Here is a 19232-nt window from a genome sequence, read left to right on the forward strand (position 1 = left end):
AGTAAAAGAAATGAATCATCGCATAGCAGCGACAGAATCTATTATTCTTTATCTTTGCCCTTCTTGCGCGGTGCCAGTAAATCTCTATGTACATGTATCGATTAATGGTATAAAAAAAAGAATTCTGTTGTTTCAAGACAAATGAGGCTTTTCGCGCCTCACCTTTTACTGTTTGTATTCCATGAGAGGCGGACGCGGACTTGCTGCGTTCCACAACTGTATTTTATATTTGATGTGAAAATATTGAGTGAATATGCTAATTGTTATTTTTTCCAATCAGAAAAGATGTAGTTTCTTGTAACTGACATCGAACAGACAGCATCAAGAGGACATTTTGAATGTTATGTATAAAGTATTTAACCACAATGGTCATCTATTGTAATTTAATATGAAAAGGTACGTAGCATTAAAAAAAACGTGTGTTAAAGATAAGTGTCCTTATTTTCGTAAATTAACCTTGATGAGTCCATCTCCTTATTTACTTAACTGTTAATTATTTTGTGTTACTTCATCATCAGAAATTACGATCACGCTGATGGGCCGAACGCAGCATGAGGCAGAAGGAACATTATCGTTTTCCTATTATTTCTGAACCAACTCTTTTTTAATTGTGTAGTGTTGCATTTCTTTTAAAGTCTATAAATCTTCTGGTCCCTTCGTGTTAATCCGGGTATGACTACATCGTCACTATAAAAATGCACAGAAATGATAATGTTTCTTCCGAGCGATCTCAAATATATATATATATATCAATATGCTGCTCTTATTCAGGTATTTAATGGTCAACGTATGTTATTATAATAGTGTAATAAATCCCTGATTCTGTTGCCAAGTGGCCCACCAAAATATTCACTTTTTCGACATTAAAAAAAAAAAAAAGTAACAATTCTTTTTATTTTTTGTCCCCCAAGAGCAACGCTACAATTCCGATGCTTCACTTCACGTTTACTGTATCCTTTGGACCTTCATATTGTTGATGAAACACAGATATTGCATCGGAATTTAATACAAAAGGCACAATGCCGACTTAAGTACAAGAAGACTGACTCTTCTTACTGACTGTTTTGAACCATTCCTGTGACACTAGTTATAGATTCCTATGCTTCACTGCAGATTTACTGTATCCCTCTGGCCTTCTTATTGACGAAGAAACACAGAAGTTGGATCGGAATTAAATACAAAAGGCACAATTCCGACTTAAGTACAAGAAGACTGACTCTTCTTACTGTCTATGTTTTGAACCATTCCAGTGACACTAGTTATAGATTCCGATGCTTCACTTCAGGTTGACTGTATCCCTCTGACCTTCTTATTGACGATGAAACACAGAAATTGCATCGGAATTAAATAGAAAAAGCACAATGCCGACTTAAGTACAAGAAGACTGACTCTTTCTACTGTCTATGTTTTGAACCATTCCTGTGACACTAGTTACAGATTCCGATGCTTCACTTCAGGTTTACAGTATCCTTCTGACCTTCTTTTTGAAGATGAAACACAGATATTACAACGGAATTAAATACAAAATCACAATGCCGACTTAAGTACAAGAAGACTGACTCTTCTTACTGTCTATGATTTGAACCATTCCTGTGACACTAGTTATAGATTCCGATGCTTCACTTCAGGTTTACTGTATCCCTTGGACCATCTTATTGACGATGAAACACAGAACTTGCATCGAAATTAAATACAAAAGGCAGAATGCCGACTTAAGTACAAGAAGACTGACTCTTCTTACTGACTGTTTTGAACCATTCCTGTGACACTAGTTATAGATTCCTATGCTTCACTGCAGATTTACTGTATCCCTCTGACCTTCTTATTGACGATGAAACACAGAAATTGCATCGGAAAAAAATACAAAAGGCACAATGCCGACTTAAGTACATGTAGACTGAATCTTCCTACTGTCTATGTTATGAACCATTCCTGTGACACTAGTTATAGATTCCGATGCTTCATTTCAGGTTTACTGTATCCCTTGGACCTTCTTATTGACGATGGAACACAGTTAGTGCATCTGAATTTAATACAAAAGGCACAATGCCGACTCAAGTACAAGAAGGCTGACTCTTCCTACTGTCTCTGTTTTGAACCGTTCCTGGGACACTAGTTATAGATTCCGATTTTTCACTTCAGGTTCACTCTATCCCTCTGACCTTCTTTTTGACGATGAAACACAGAAATTGCATCGGAATTAAATAGAAAACGCACAATCCCGACTTAAGTACAAGAAGACTGCCTCTTCTTGCCGTCTATGTTTTGAACCATTCCTGTGACACTACTTAAGGATTCCGATGCTTCACTTCACGTTTACTGTTTCCCTTGGACCTTCTTATTGACGATGAAACACAGAAATTGCATCGGAATTAAATACAAAAGGCACAATGCCGACTTAATTACAAGAAGACTGACTCTACTTACTGCCTGTTTTGAACCATTCCTGTGACACTAGTTATAGATTCCGATGCCTCACTTCAGATTTACTGTATCCCTCTGACCTTCTTATTGACGATGAAACACAGAAATTGGATCGGAATTAAATACAAAAGGCACTATGCCGACTTAAGTACAAGAAGACCGACTCTTCTTACTGTCTATGTTTTGAACCATTCCAGTGACACTAGTTATAGATTCCGATGCTTCACTTCAGGTTTACTGTATCCCTTGGACCTTCGTATTGACGATGGAAACAGAAATCGCATCGCAATTAAATACAAAAGGCACAATGCCGACTTAAGTACAAGAAGACAGACGCTTCATACTGTCTATGTTAGAACCATTCCAGTGACACTAGTTACAGATTCCGATGCTTCACGTCAGGTTTACTGTATTCCTCTGACCTTCTTATTGACGATGAAACACAGAAATTGCATCTGAATTAAATAGAAAAAGCACAATGCTGACTTAAGTACAAGAAGACTGACTCTTCCTACTGTCTATGTTTTGAACCATTCCTGTGACACTAGTTACAGATTCCAATGCTTCCCTTCAGGTTTACTGGATTTCTTGGTCCTTCTTATTGACGGTGAAACACAGAAGTTAAATCGGAATTAAACACAAAACGCACAATGCCGACATAAGTACAAGAAGACTGACTCATCTTACTGACTGTTTTGAACCATTCCTGTGACACTAGTTATAGATTCCGATGCTTCACTTCAGGTTTACTGTATCCTTCTGACCCTCTTATTGACGATGAAACACAGAATTTGCATCGGAATTAAATACAAAAGGCACAATGCCAACATAAGTACAAGAAGACTGACTCTTCTTACTGACTATGTTTTGAAGCCTCTCTGTGACACTAGTTATAGATTCCGATGCTTCACTTCAGGTTTACTGTATCCTTTGGACCTTCATATTGGCGACGAAATACAGAAATTGCATCGGAATCAAATAGAATAGGCACAAAGCCGATTTAAGTACAAGAAGACTGACTCTTCTTAATCTCTATGATTTGAACCATTCCTGTGACACTATTTATAAATTCCGATGCTTCACTTCAGGTTTACTGTATCCCTTGGACCTTCTTATTGACGATGAAACACAGAAATTTCATCGGAACTGAATACAAAAGGCACAATGCCGACTTAAGTACAAGAAGACTGACTCTTCCTACTGTCTATGTTTTGAACGATTCCTGTGACATTAGTTATGGACTCCGATGCTTCACTTCAGGTTCACTGTATCCTTTGGACATTCTTATTGGAGACGAAACACGGAAATTGCATCGGAATTAAATAGAAAAGGCACAATGCCGACTTAAGTAAAAGAAGACTGACTCTTCCTACTGTCTGTGCTTTGTACCATTCCTGTGACACTAGTTATAGATTCCAATGCTTCACCTCAGGTTCATTGTATCCCTCTGACCTTCTTATTGACGATGAGACACAGAAATTGCATCGGAATTAAATACAAAATGGACAATGCCGACTTAAGTACAAGAAGACTGACTCTTCTTACTGACTATGTTTTGAACCATTCCTGTGACACTAGTTATAGGTTCCGATTCTTCACTTCAGGTTTACTGTATCCCTCTGACCTTCTTATTGACGAAGAAACACAGAAATTGCATCGGAAATAAATACAAAAGGCACAATGCCGACTTAAGTACATGTAGACTGAATCTTCCTACTGTATATGTTTTGAACCACTCCTGTGACACCAGTTATAGATTCCGATGCTTCATTTCAGGTTTACTGTATCCCTTGGATCTTCGTATTGACGATGGAACACAGAAATTGCATCGGAATTAAATAGAAAGGGCACAATGCCGACTTAAGTACAAGAAGACTGACTCTTCCTACTGTCTATGTTTTGAACCATTCCTGTGACACTAGTTATAGATTCCGATGCTTCACTTCAGGTTTACTGTATCCTTCTGACCTTCTTTTTGACGATGAAACACAGAAATTGCTTCGAAATTAAATAGAAAAATTCACAATGCCGACTTAAGTACAAGAAGACTGACTCTTCCTACTGCCTATGCTTTGAACCATTCCTGTGACACTAGTTATAGATTTCGATTCTTCACTTCAGGTTTACTGTATCCCTTGGACCTACTTATTGACGACGAAAAACAGAAATTGCATCGGAATTAAATAGAAAAGGCACAATGCCGACTTAAGTACAAGAAGACTGATTCTTCCTACTGTCTATGTTTTGAACCATTCCTGTGACACTAGTTATAGTTTGCGATGCTTCACTTCAGGTTTACTGTATCCCTCTGACCTTCATTTTGACGATGAAACACAGAAATTGCATCGGAATTAAATAGAAAAGGCACAATGCCGACTTAAGTACAAGAAAACTGACTCTTCCTACTGCCTATGTTTTGAACCATTCCTGTGACACTAGATATTGATTCCGATGCTTCACATCAGGTTTACTGTATCCCTCTGACCTTCTTTTTGACGATGAAACACAGAAATTACATCAGAATTAAATACAAAAGGCACAATGCCGACTTGAGTACCAGAAGACTGACTCTTCTTACTGTCTATGATTTGAACCATTCCTGTGACACTAGTTATAGATTCAGATGCTTCACTTCAGGTTGACTGTATCCCTCTGACCTTCTTATTGACGATGAAACACAGAAATTGCATCGGAATTAAATAGAAAAAGTACGATGCCGACTTAAGTACAAGAAGACTGACTCTTCCTACAGTCTATGTTTTGAACCGTTCCTGTGACACTAGTTATAGATTCCGATGCTTCACCTCAGGTTTACTGTATCCCTTGGACCTACTTATTGACGATGAAACACAGAAATTTCATCGGAATTAAATAGAAAAAGCACAATGCCGACTTAAGTACAAGAAGACTGACTCTTCTTACTGACTGTTTTGAACCATTCCTGTGACACTAGTTATAGATTCCGATGCTTCACTTCAGGTTTACTGTATCCCTCTGACCTTCTTATTGACGTTGAAACAAAGAAATTGCATCGGAATTAAATACAAAAGGCACAATGCCAACATAAGTACAAAAAGACTGACTCTTCCTACTGTTTATGCTTTGAACCATTCCTGTGACACTAGTTATAAATTGCGATGCTTCACTTCAGGTTTACTGTATCCCCTGGACCGACTTATTGAAGATGAAAAACAGAAATTGTATCGGAATTAAATAGAAAAGACACAATGACGACTTAAGTACAAGAAGACTGACTTATCCTACTGTCTACGTTTTGAACCATTCCTGTGACACTAGTTATAGTTTCCGATGCTTCACTTCAGGTTTACTGTATCCCTCTGACCTTCATTTTGACGATGAAACACAGAAATTGCATCGGAATTAAATTGAAAGGCACATTGCCGATTTAAGTACAAAAAGACTGACTCTTCCTACTGCCTATGTTTTGAACCATTCCTGTGACACTAGTTATTGATTCCGATGCTTCACTCCAGGTTTACTGTATCCCTCTGACTTTCTTTTTGACGATGAAACACAGAAATTACATCGGAATTAAATACAAAAGGCACAATGCCGACTTAAGTACAAAAAGACTGACTCTTCTTACTGTCTAAGATTTGAACCATTCCTGTGACACTAGTTATAGATTCCGATGCTTCACTTCAGGTTTACTGTATCCCTTGGACCATCTTATTGACGATGAAACACAGAAATTGCATCGGAATTAAATACAAAATGCACAATGCCGAATGAAGTACAAGAAGGCTGACTCTTCTTACTGACTGTTTTGAACCATTGCTGTGACATTAGTTATAGATTCCGATGCTTCACTTCAGGTTTATTGTGTCCCTCTGACCTTCTTATTGACGTTGAAACAAAGAAATTGCATCGGAAATAAACACAAAAGGCACAATGCCAACGTAAGTACAATAAAACTGACTCTTCTTACTGACTATGTTTTGAACCATTCCTGTGACACTAGTTATAGATTCCGATGCTTCACTTCAGGTTTACTGTATCCCTTGGACCTCCGTATTGACGATGAAACACAGAAATTGCATCGGAATTAAATACAAAAGGCACAATGCCGACTTAAGTACAAGAAGACTGACACTTCTTACTGACTATATTTTGAACAATTCCTGTGACATTAGTTACAGATTCCGATGCTTCACTTCAGGTTTACTTTATCTCTCTGACCTTCTTATTGACGATGAAACACAGAAATTGCATCGGAATTAACTACAAAAGGCACAATGCCGACTTAAGTACAAGAAGACTGACTATTTATACTGACTATGTTTTGAACCATTCCTGTGACACTAGTTGTAGATTCGGATGCTTCACTTCAGGTTTACTGTATCCCTCTGACCTCCTTATTGACGATGAAACACAGAAATTGCATCGGAAATCAATACAAAAGGCACAATGCCGACTTAAGTACATGTAGACTGAATCTTCCTACTGTATATGTTTTGAACCATTCCTGTGACACCAGTTATAGATTCCGATGCATCATTTCAGGTTTAGTGTATCCCTTGGATCTTCTTATTGACGATGGAACACAGATAGTGCATCGGAATTAAATACAAAAGGCACAATGCCGACTCAAGTACAAGATGGCTGACTCTTCCTACTGTCTATGGTTTGAACCGTTCCTGTGACACTAGTTATAGATTCCGATTATTCACTTCAGGTTTACTCTATCCCTCTGACCTTCTTTTTGACGATGAAACACAGAAATTGCATCGGAATTAAATAGAAGAGGCACAATGCTGTCTTAGGTACAAGAAGACTGACTCTTCTTAGTGTCCAAGTTTTGAACCATTCCTGTGACACTAGTTATGGATTCCGATACTTCACTTCACTTTTACTGTATCCCCTGGACCTTCTTATAGACGATGAAACACAGATATTGCATCGGAATTAAATACAAAAGGCACAATGCCGACTTAATTACAAGAAGACTGACTCTTCTTACTGACTGTTTTGAGCCATTCCTGTGACACTAGTTATAAATTGCGATGCTTCACTTCAGGTTTACTGTATCCCCTGGACCGACTTATTGAAGATGAAAAACAGAAATTGTATCGGAATTAAATAGAAAAGACACAATGACGACTTAAGTACAAGAAGACTGACTTATCCTACTGTCTACGTTTTGAACCATTCCTGTGACACTAGTTATAGTTTCCGATGCTTCACTTCAGGTTTACTGTATCCCTCTGACCTTCATTTTGACGATGAAACACAGAAATTGCATCGGAATTAAATTGAAAGGCACATTGCCGATTTAAGTACAAAAAGACTGACTCTTCCTACTGCCTATGTTTTGAACCATTCCTGTGACACTAGTTATTGATTCCGATGCTTCACTCCAGGTTTACTGTATCCCTCTGACTTTCTTTTTGACGATGAAACACAGAAATTACATCGGAATTAAATACAAAAGGCACAATGCCGACTTAAGTACAAAAAGACTGACTCTTCTTACTGTCTAAGATTTGAACCATTCCTGTGACACTAGTTATAGATTCCGATGCTTCACTTCAGATTTACTGTATTCCTCTGACCTTCTTATTGACGATGAAACACAGAAGTTGGATCGGAATTAAATACAAGAGGCACAATGCCGACTTAAGTACAAGAAGACTGACTCTTCTTACTTTCTATGTTTTGAAACATTCCTGTGACACTAGTTATAGATTCCGATGCTTCACTTCAGGTTTACTGTATCCCTTGGACCTTCTTATTGACGATGAAACACAGAAATTGCATCGGAAATAAATACAAAAGGCACAATGCCGACTTAAGTACTAGAAGACTGACCCTTCTTACTGTCTATGTTAGAACCATTCCAGTGACAATAGTTATAGATTCCGATGCTTCACTTCTGGTTTACTGTTTCCCTCTGACTATCTTATAGACGATGAAACACAGATATTGCATCGTAATTAAATAGAATAAGCACAATGCCGACTTAAGTACAAGAAAACTGGTTCTTCATACTGTCTATGTTTTGAAATATTCCTGTGACACTAGTTATAGATTCCGATGCTGCACTTCATTTTTACTGTATCCCTTGGACCTTCTTATTGACGATGAAACACAGAAATTGCATCGGAATTAAATACAAAGGGCACAATGCCGACTTAAGTACAAGAAGACAGACGCTTCATACTGTCTATGTTAGAACCATTCCAGTGACACTAGTTACAGATTCCGATGCTTCACGTCAGGTTTACTGTATTCCTCTGACCTTCTTATTGACGATGAAACACAGAAATTGCATCTGAATTAAATAGAAAAAGCACAATGCCGACTTAAGTACAAGAAGACTGAGTCTTCCTACTGTCTATGTTTTGAACCATTCCTGTGACACTAGTTACAGATTCCAATGCTTCCCTTCAGGTTTACTGGATTTCTTGGTCCTTCTTATTGACGGTGAAACACAGAAGTTAAATCGGAATTAAACACAAAACGCACAATGCCGACATAAGTACAAGAAGACTGACTCATCTTACTGACTGTTTTGAACCATTCCTGTGACACTAGTTATAGATTCCGATGCTTCACTTCATTTTTACTGTATCCTTCTGACCCTCTTATTGACGATGAAACACAGAATTTGCATCGGAATTAAATACAAAAGGCACAATGCCAACATAAGTACAAGAAGACTGACTCTTCTTACTGACTATGTTTTGAAGCCTCTCTGTGACACTAGTTATAGATTCCGATGCTTCACTTCAGGTTTACTGTATCCTTTGGACCTTCATATTGGCGACGAAATACAGAAATTGCATCGCAATCAAATAGAATAGGCACAAAGCCGATTTAAGTACAAGAAGACTGACTCTTCTTAATCTCTATGATTTGAACCATTCCTGTGACACTATTTATAAATTCCGATGCTTCACTTCAGGTTTACTGTATCCCTTGGACCTTCTTATTGACGATGAAACACAGAAATTTCATCGGAACTGAATACAAAAGGCACAATGCCGACTTAAGTACAAGAAGACTGACTCTTCCTACTGTCTATGTTTTGAACGATTCCTGTGACATTAGTTATGGACTCCGATGCTTCACTTCAGGTTCACTGTATCCTTTGGACATTCTTATTGGAGACGAAACACGGAAATTGCATCGGAATTAAATAGAAAAGGCACAATGCCGATTTAAGTAAAAGAAGACTGACTCTTCCTACTGTCTGTGCTTTGTACCATTCCTGTGACACTAGTTATAGATTCCAATGCTTCACCTCAGGTTCATTGTATCCCACTGACCTTCTTATTGACGATGAGACACAGAAATTGCATCGGAATTAAATACAAAATGCACAATGCCGACTTAAGTACAAGAAGACTGACTCTTCTTACTGACTATGTTTTGAACCATTCCTGTGACACTAGTTATAGATTCCGATTCTTCACTTCAGGTTTACTGTATCCCTCTGACCTTCTTATTGACGAAGAAACACAGAAATTGCATCGGAAATAAATACAAAAGGCACAATGCCGACTTACGTACATGTAGACTGAATCTTCCTACTGTATATGTTTTGAACCATTCCTGTGACACCAGTTATAGATTCCGATGCTTCATTTCAGGTTTACTGTATCCCTTGGATCTTCGTATTGACGATGGAACACAGAAATTGCATCGGAAGTAAATAGAAAAGGCACAATGCCGTCTTAAGTACTAGAAGACTGACTCTTCCTACTGTCTATGTTTTGAACCATTCCTGTGACACTAGTTATAGATTTCGATGCTTCACTTCAGGTTTACTGTATCCTTCTGACCTTCTTTTTGACGATGAAACACAGAAATGGCTTCGAAATTAAATAGAAAAATTCACAATGCCGACTTAAGTACAAGAAGACTGACTCTTCCTACTGCCTATGCTTTGAACCATTCCTGTGACACTAGTTATAGATTTCGATTCTTCACTTCAGGTTTACTGTATCCCTTGGACCTACTTATTGACGACGAAAAACAGAAATTGCATCGGAATTAAATAGAAAAGGCACAATGCCGACTTAAGTACAAGAAGACTGATTCTTCCTACTGTCTATGTTTTGAACCATTCCTGTGACACTAGTTATAGTTTGCGATGCTTCACTTCAGGTTTACTGTATCCCTCTGACCTTCATTTTGACGATGAAACACAGAAATTGCATCGGAATTAAATAGAAAAGGCACAATGCCGACTTAAGTACAAGAAGACTGACTCTTCCTACTGTCTATGTTTTGAACCATTCCTGTGACACTAGATATTGATTCCGATGCTTCACATCAGGTTTACTGTATCCCTCTGACCTTCTTTTTGACGATGAAACACAGAAATTACATCAGAATTAAATACAAAAGGCACAATGCCGACTTAAGTACAAGAAGACTGACTCTTCTTACTGTCTATGATTTGAACCATTCCTGTGACACTAGTTATAGATTCAGATGCTTCACTTCAGGTTGACTGTATCCCTCTGACCTTCTTATTGACGATGAAACACAGAAATTGCATCGGAATTAAATAGAAAAAGCACGATGCCGACTTAAGTACAAGAAGACTGACTCTTCCTACAGTCTATGTTTTGAACCGTTCCTGTGACACTAGCTATAGATTCCGATGCTTCACCTCAGGTTTACTGTATCCCTTGGACCTACATATTGACGATGAAACACAGAAATTTCACCGGAATTAAATAGAAAAAGCACAATGCCGACTTAAGTACAAGAAGACTGACTCTTCTTACTGACTGTTTTGAATCATTCCTGTGACACTAGTTATAGATTCCGATGCTTCACTTCAGGTTTACTGTATCCCTCTGACCTTCTTATTGACGTTGAAACTAAGAAATTGCATCGGAATTAAATACAAAAGGCACAATGCCAACATAAGTACAAAAAGACTGACTCTTCCTACTGTTTATGCTTTGAACCATTCCTGTGAGACTAGTTATAAATTGCGATGCTTCACTTCAGGTTTACTGTATCCCCTGGACCTACTTATTGAAGATGAAAAACAGAAATTGTATCGGAATTAAATAGAAAAGACACAATGACGACTTAAGTACAAGAAGCCTGACTCATCCTACTGTCTACGTTTTGAACCATTCCTGTGACACTAGTTATAGTTTCCGATGCTTCACTTCAGGTTTACTGTATCCCTCTGACCTTCATTTTGACGATGAAACACAGAAATTGCATCGGAATTAAATACAAAATGCACAATGCCGAATGAAGTACAAGAAGGCTGACTCTTCTTACTGACTGTTTTGAACCATTGCTGTGACATTAGTTATAGATTCCGATGCTTCACTTCAGGTTTATTGTATCCCTCTGACCTTCTTATTGACGTTGAAACAAAGAAATTGCATCGGAAATAAACACAAAAGGCACAATGCCAACGTAAGTACAAGAAAACTGACTCTTCTTACTGACTATGTTTTGAACCATTCCTGTGACACTAGTTATAGATTCCGATGCTTCACTTCAGGTTTACTGTATCCCTTGGACCTTCGTATTGACGATGAAACACAGAAATTGCATCGGAATTAAATACAAAAGGCACAATGCCGACTTAAGTACAAGAAGACTGACACTTCTTACTGACTATATTTTGAACAATTCCTGTGACATTAGTTACAGATTCCGATGCTTCACTTCAGGTTTACTTTATCTCTCTGACCTTCTTATTGACGATGAAACACAGAAATTGCATCGGAATTAACTACAAAAGGCACAATGCCGACTTAAGTACAAGAAGACTGACTATTTATACTGACTATGTTTTGAACCATTCCTGTGACACTAGTTGTAGATTCGGATGCTTCACTTCAGGTTTACTGTATCCCTCTGACCTCCTTATTGACGATGAAACACAGAAATTGCATCGGAATTAAATAGAAGAGGCACAATGCTGACTTAGGTACAAGAAGACTGACTCTTCTTACTGTCTATGTTTTGAACCATTCCTGTGACACTAGTTATGGATTCCGATACTTCACTTCACTTTTACTGTATCCCCTGGACCTTCTTATAGACGATGAAACACAGATATTGCATCGGAATTAAATACAAAAGGCACAATGCCGACTTAATTACAAGAAGACTGACTCTTCTTACTGACTGTTTTGAGCCATTCCTGTGGCACTAGTTATAAATTCCGATGCTTCACTTCAGATTTACTGTATTCCTCTGACCTTCTTATTGACGATGAAACACAGAAGTTGGATCGGAATTAAATACAAGAGGCACAATGCCGACTTAAGTACAAGAAGACTGACTCTTCTTACTTTCTATGTTTTGAAACATTCCTGTGACACTAGTTATAGATTCCGATGCTTCACTTCAGGTTTACTGTATCCCTTGGACCTTCTTATTGACGTTGAAACACAGAAATTGCATCGGAAATAAATACAAAAGGCACAATGCCGACTTAAGTACTAGAAGACTGACCCTTCTTACTGTCTATGTTAGAACCATTCCAGTGACAATAGTTATAGATTCCGATGCTTCACTTCTGGTTTACTGTTTCCCTCTGACTATCTTATAGACGATGAAACACAGATATTGCATCGTAATTAAATAGAATAAGCACAATGCCGACTTAAGTACAAGAAAACTGGTTCTTCATACTGTCTATGTTTTGAACCATTCCTGTGACACTAGTTATAGATTCCGATGCTGCACATCATTTTTACTGTATCCCTTGGACCTTCTTATTGACGATGAAACACAGAAATTGCATCGGAATTAAATACAAAGGGCACAATGCCGACTTAAGTACAAGAAGACTGACCCTGTTCACTGTCTATGTTAGAACCAATCCAGTGACACTAGTTATAGATTCCGATGCTTCACTTCAGGTTTACTGTATCCCTCTGTCCTTCTTATTGACGATGAAACACAGAAATTGCATCGGAATTAAATAGAAAAAGCACAATGCCGACTTAAGTACAAGAAGACTGACTCTTCCTACTATCTATGCTTTGAACCGTTCCTGTGACACTAGTTATAGTTTCCGATGCTTCAATTCAGGGTTACTGTATCCCTCTGACCTTCTTTTTGACGATGAAACACAGAAATTGCATCGGAATTAAATAGAAAAGGCACAATGCCGACTCAAGTACAAGAAGGCTGACTGTTCCTACTGTATATGGTTTGAACCGTTCCTGTGACACTAGTTATAGATTCCGATTATGCACTTCAGGTTTACTCTATCCCACTGACCTTCTTTTTGACGATGAAACACAGAAATTGCTTCGGAATTAAATAGAAAAGGCACAATGCCGACTTAAGTACAAGAAGACTGACTCTTCTTACTGTCTATGTTTTGAACCATTCCTGTGACACTAGTTATAGATTCCGATGCTTCACTTCAGGTTTACTGTATCCCTTGGACCTTCTTATTGACGATGAAACACAGATATTGCATCGGAATTAAATACAAAAGGCACAATTCCGACTTAATTACAAGAAGAATGACTCTCTTTACTGACTGTTTTGAACCATTCCTGTGATACTAGTTATAGATTCCGATGCTTCACTTCAGATTTACAGTATCCCTCTGACCTTCTTATTGACGATGAAACACAGAAGTTGGATCGGAATTAAATACAAAATGCACAATGCTGACTTAAGTACAATAAGGATGACTCTTCTTACTATCTATGTCTTGAACCATTCCTGTGACACTAGTTATAGATTCCGATGCTTCACTTCAGGTTTACAGTATTCCTTGGACCTCCTTATTGACGATGAAACACAGAAATTGCATCGGAATTAAATACAAAAGGCACAATGCTGACTTAAGTACAAGAAGACTGACCCTTCTTACTGACTACGTTAGAACCATTCCAGTGACACTAGTTATAGATTCTGATGCTTCACTTCTGGTTTACCGTATCCCTCTGACCTTCTTATAGAAGATGAAACACAGAAATTGCATCGGAATTAAATAGAATAAACGCAATGCCGACTTAAGTACAAGAAGACTGATTCTTCATACTGTCTATGTTTTGAACCATTCCTGTGACACTAGTTATAGATTCCGATGCTTCACTTCATATTTACTGTATCCCTTGGACCTTCTTATTGACGATGAAACACAGAAATTGCATCGGAATTAAATACAAAAGGCACAATGCCGACTTAAGTACAAGAATACTGACCCTTCTTACTGTCTATGTTAGAACCATTCCAGTGACATTAGTTATAGATTCCGATGCTTCACATCAGGTTTACTGTATCGCTCTTACCTTCTTATCGACGATGAAACACAAAAATTGCATCGGAATTAATTAGAAAAAGCACAATGCCGACTTAAGTACAAGAAGACTGACTCTTCCTACTGTCTATGTTTTGAACCATTCCTGTGACACTAGTTATAGATTCCGATGCTTCACCTCAGGTTTACCGTATCCCTTGGACCTACTTATTGTCGATGAAACACAGAAATTGCATCGGAATTAAATAGAAGAGGCACAATGCCGACTTAAGTACAAGAAGACTGACTCTTCCTACTGTCTATGTTTTGAACCATTCCTGTGACACTAGTTATAGATTCCGATGCTTCAATTTAGGTTTACTGTATCCCTCTGACCTTCTTTTTGACGATGAAACACAGAAATTCCATCGGAATTAAATAGAAAAGGCACAATGCCGACTTAAGTACAAGAAGAATGACTCTTCCTACTGTCTATGTTTTGAACCATTCCTGTGACACTAGTTATAGATTCCGATGCTTCACTTCAGGTTTACTGTATCCCTCTGACCTTCTTTTTGACGATGAAACACAGAAATTGCATCGAAATTAAATAGAAAAGGCACAATGCCGACTTAAGTACAAGAAGACTGACTCTTCCTACTGTCTATGTTTTGAACCATTCCTGTGACACTAGTTATAGATTCCTATGCTTTACTTCAGATTTACTGTATCCCCTGGACCTACTTATTGACGATGAAACACAGAAATTGCATCGGAATTAAATAGAAAAGGCACAATGCCGACTTAAGTACAATAAGACTGACTCTTCTTACTGTCTATGTTTTGAACCATTCCTTTGACACTAGCTATAGATTCCGATGCTTCACTTCAGGTTTGCTGTATCCCATGGACCATCTTTTTGACGATGAAACATAGAAATTGCATCGGAATTAAATACAAAATGCACAATGCCGACATAAGTACAAGAAGACTGACTCTTCTTACTGTATATGTTTTGAACCATTCCTGTGACACTAGTTATGGATTCCGATGCTTCACTTCACGTTTACTGTATCCCTTGGACCTTCTTATTGACGATGAAACACAGATATTGCATCGGAATTAAATAGAAAAGGCACAATGCCGGCTTAATTACAAGGAGACTGACTCTCCTTACTGACTGTTTTGTACCATTCCTGTGACACTAGTTATAGATTCCGATGCTTCACTTCAGATTTACTGTATCCCTCTGACCTTCTTATTGACGATGAAACACAGAAGTTGGATCGGAATTAATTACAAAAGGCACAATGCCGACTTAAGTGCAAGAAGGCTGACTCTTCTTACTGTCTATGTTTTGAACCATTCCTGTGACACTAGTTATAGATTCCGATGCTTCACTTCAGGTTTACTGTATCCCTTGGACCTTCTTATCGACGATGAAACACAGAAATTGCATCGGAATTAAATACAAAAGGCACAATGCCGACTTAAGTACTAGAAGACTGACCCTTCTTACTGTCTATGTTAGAACCATTCCAGAGTCACTAGTTATAGATACCGATGCTTCACTTCTGGTTTATTGTATCCCTCTGACCTTCCTATAGACGATGAAACACAGAAATTGCATCGGAATTAAATAGAATAAGCACAATGCCGACTTAAGTACAAGAAGACTGGTTCTTCATACTGTCTATGTTGTGAACCATTCCTGTGACACTAGTTATAGATTCCGATGCTTTACTTCATTTTTACTGTATCCCTTGGACCTTCTTATTGACGATGAAACACAGAAATTGCATCGGAAATAAATACAAAAGGCACAATGCCGACTTAAGAACAAGAAGACTGACCCTTCTTACTGTCTATGTTAGAACCATTCCAGTGACACTAGTTATAGATTCCGATTCTTCACTTCAGGTTTACCGTATCCCTTGGACCTACTTATTGACGATGAAACACAGAAATTGCATCGGAATTAAATGGAAAAGGCACAATGCCGACTTAAGTACAAGAAGACTGACTCTTCCTACTGTCTATGTTTTGAACCATTCCTGTGACACTAGTTATAGATTCCGGTGCTACACTTCAGGTTTACTGTATCCCTCGTACCTTCATTTTGACGATGAAACACAGAAATTGCATCGGAATTAAATACAAAAGGCACAATGACGACTTAAGTACAAGAAGACTGACTCTTCTTACTGTCTATGTTTTGAACCATTCCTGTGACACTAGTAATAGATTCCGATGCTTCACTTCAGGTTTACTGTATCCCTTGGACCTTCTTATTGACGATGAAACACAGAAATTGCATCGGAATTAAATACAAAATGCACAATGCAGACTTAAGTACAAGAAGACTGTCTCTTCTTACTGACTGTTTTGAACCATTCCTGTGACACTAGTTATAGATTCCGATGCCTCACTTCAGGTGTACTGTATCCCTATCACCTTCGTATTGACGATGAAACACAGAAATTGCATCGGAATTAAATACAAAAGGCACAATGCCAACATAAGTACTAGAAGACTGACTCTTCTTACTGACTATGTTTTGAACCATTCATGTGACACTAGTTATACATTCCGATGCTTCACTTCAGGTTTACTGTATCCCTCTGACCTTCTTTTTGACGATGAAACACAGAAATTGCATCGGAAGTAAATAGAAAAGGCACAATGCCGTCTTAAGTACTAGAAGACTGACTCTTCCTACTGTCTATGTTTTGAACCATTCCTGTGACACTAGTTATAGATTTCGATGCTTCACTTCAGGTTTACTGTATCCCTTGGACCATCTTATTGACGATGAAACACAGAAAATGCATCGGAATTAAATACAAAATGCACAATGCCGACTCAAGTACAAGAAGACTGACTGTTCTTACTGACTGTTTTGAACATTCCTGTGGCACTAGTTATAGATTCCGATGCTTCACTTCTGGTTTATTGTATCCCTCTGACATTCCTATAGACGATGAAACACAGAAATTGCATCGGAATTAAATAGAATAAGCACAATGCCGACTCAAGTACAAGAAGACTGGTTCTTCATGCTGTCTATGTTGTGAACCATTCCTGTGACACTAGTTATAGATTCCGATGCTTTACTTCATTTTTACTGTATCCCTTGGACCTTCTTATTGACGATGAAACACAGAAATTGCATCGGAAATAAATACAAAAGGCACAATGCCGACTTAAGAACAAGAAGACTGACCCTTCTTACTGTCTATGTTAGAACCATTCCAGTGACACTAGTTATAGATTCCGATGCTTCACTTCAGGTTTACCGTATCCCTTGGACCTACTTATTGACGATGAAACACAGAAATTGCATCGGAATTAAATAGAAAAGGCACAATGCCGACTTAAGTACAAGAAGACTGTCTCTTCTTCCGGACTGTTTTGAACCATTCCTGTGACACTAGTTATAGATTCCGATGCCTCACTTCAGGTTTACTGTATCCCTATCACCTTCGTATTGACGATGAAACACAGAAATTGCATCGGAATTAAATACAAAAGGCACAATGCTAACATAAGTACAAGAAGACTGACTCTTCTTACTGACTAAGTTTTGAACCATTCCTGTGACACTAGTTACAGATTCCGATGCTTCACTTCAGGTTTACTGTATCACTTGGATCTTCGTATTGACGATGAAACACAGAAATTGCATCGGAATTAAATACAAAAGGCACAATGCCGACTTAAGTACAAGAAGATTGACACTTCTTACTGACTATGTTTTGAACCATTCCTGTGACACTAGTTATAGATTCCGATGCTTCACATCAGGTTTACTCTATCTCTAGGACCTTCTTATTGACGATGAAACACAGAAATTGCATCGGAACTAAATACAAAAGGCACAATGCCGACTTAAGTACAAGAAGACTGACTCTTCCTACTGTCTATGTTTTGAACGATTCCTGTGACATTAGTTATAGATTCCGATGCTTCACTTCAGGTTTACTGTATCCTTTGGACCTTCTTATTGGCGACGAAATACAGAAATTGCATAGGAATTTGATAGAATAGGCACAATGCCGACTTAAGTACAAGAAGACTGACTCATCTTAATCTCTATGTTTTAAACCATTCCTGTGACACTAGTTATGGATTCCGATGCTTCACTTCAGGTTTGCTGTATCCCTCTGACCTTCTTATATACGATGAAACACAAAAATTGCATCGGAATTAAATACAAAAGGCACAATGCCGACTTAAGTTCAAGAAGACTGACTATTCTTTCTGACTATAATTTGAACCATTCCTGTGACACTAGTTGTAGATTCCGATCCTTCACTTCAGGTTTACTGTATCCCTCGGACCTTCGTATTGATGATGAAACACAGAAATTGCATCGGAACTAAATACAAAAGGCACAATGCCGACTTACGTACAAGAAGTCTGACTCTTCCTACTGTCTATGTTTTGAACGATTCCTGTGACATTACTTATGGATTCCGATGCTTCACTTCAGGACCACTGTATCCTTTGGACATTCTTATTGGCGACGAAACACGGAAATTGCATCGGAATTAAATAGAAAAGGCACAATGCCGACTTAAGTAAAAGAAGACTG

This window comes from Schistocerca serialis, chromosome 6, assembly GCF_023864345.2.
Source record: "Schistocerca serialis cubense isolate TAMUIC-IGC-003099 chromosome 6, iqSchSeri2.2, whole genome shotgun sequence".
Lineage (NCBI taxonomy): Eukaryota > Metazoa > Arthropoda > Insecta > Orthoptera > Acrididae > Schistocerca > Schistocerca serialis.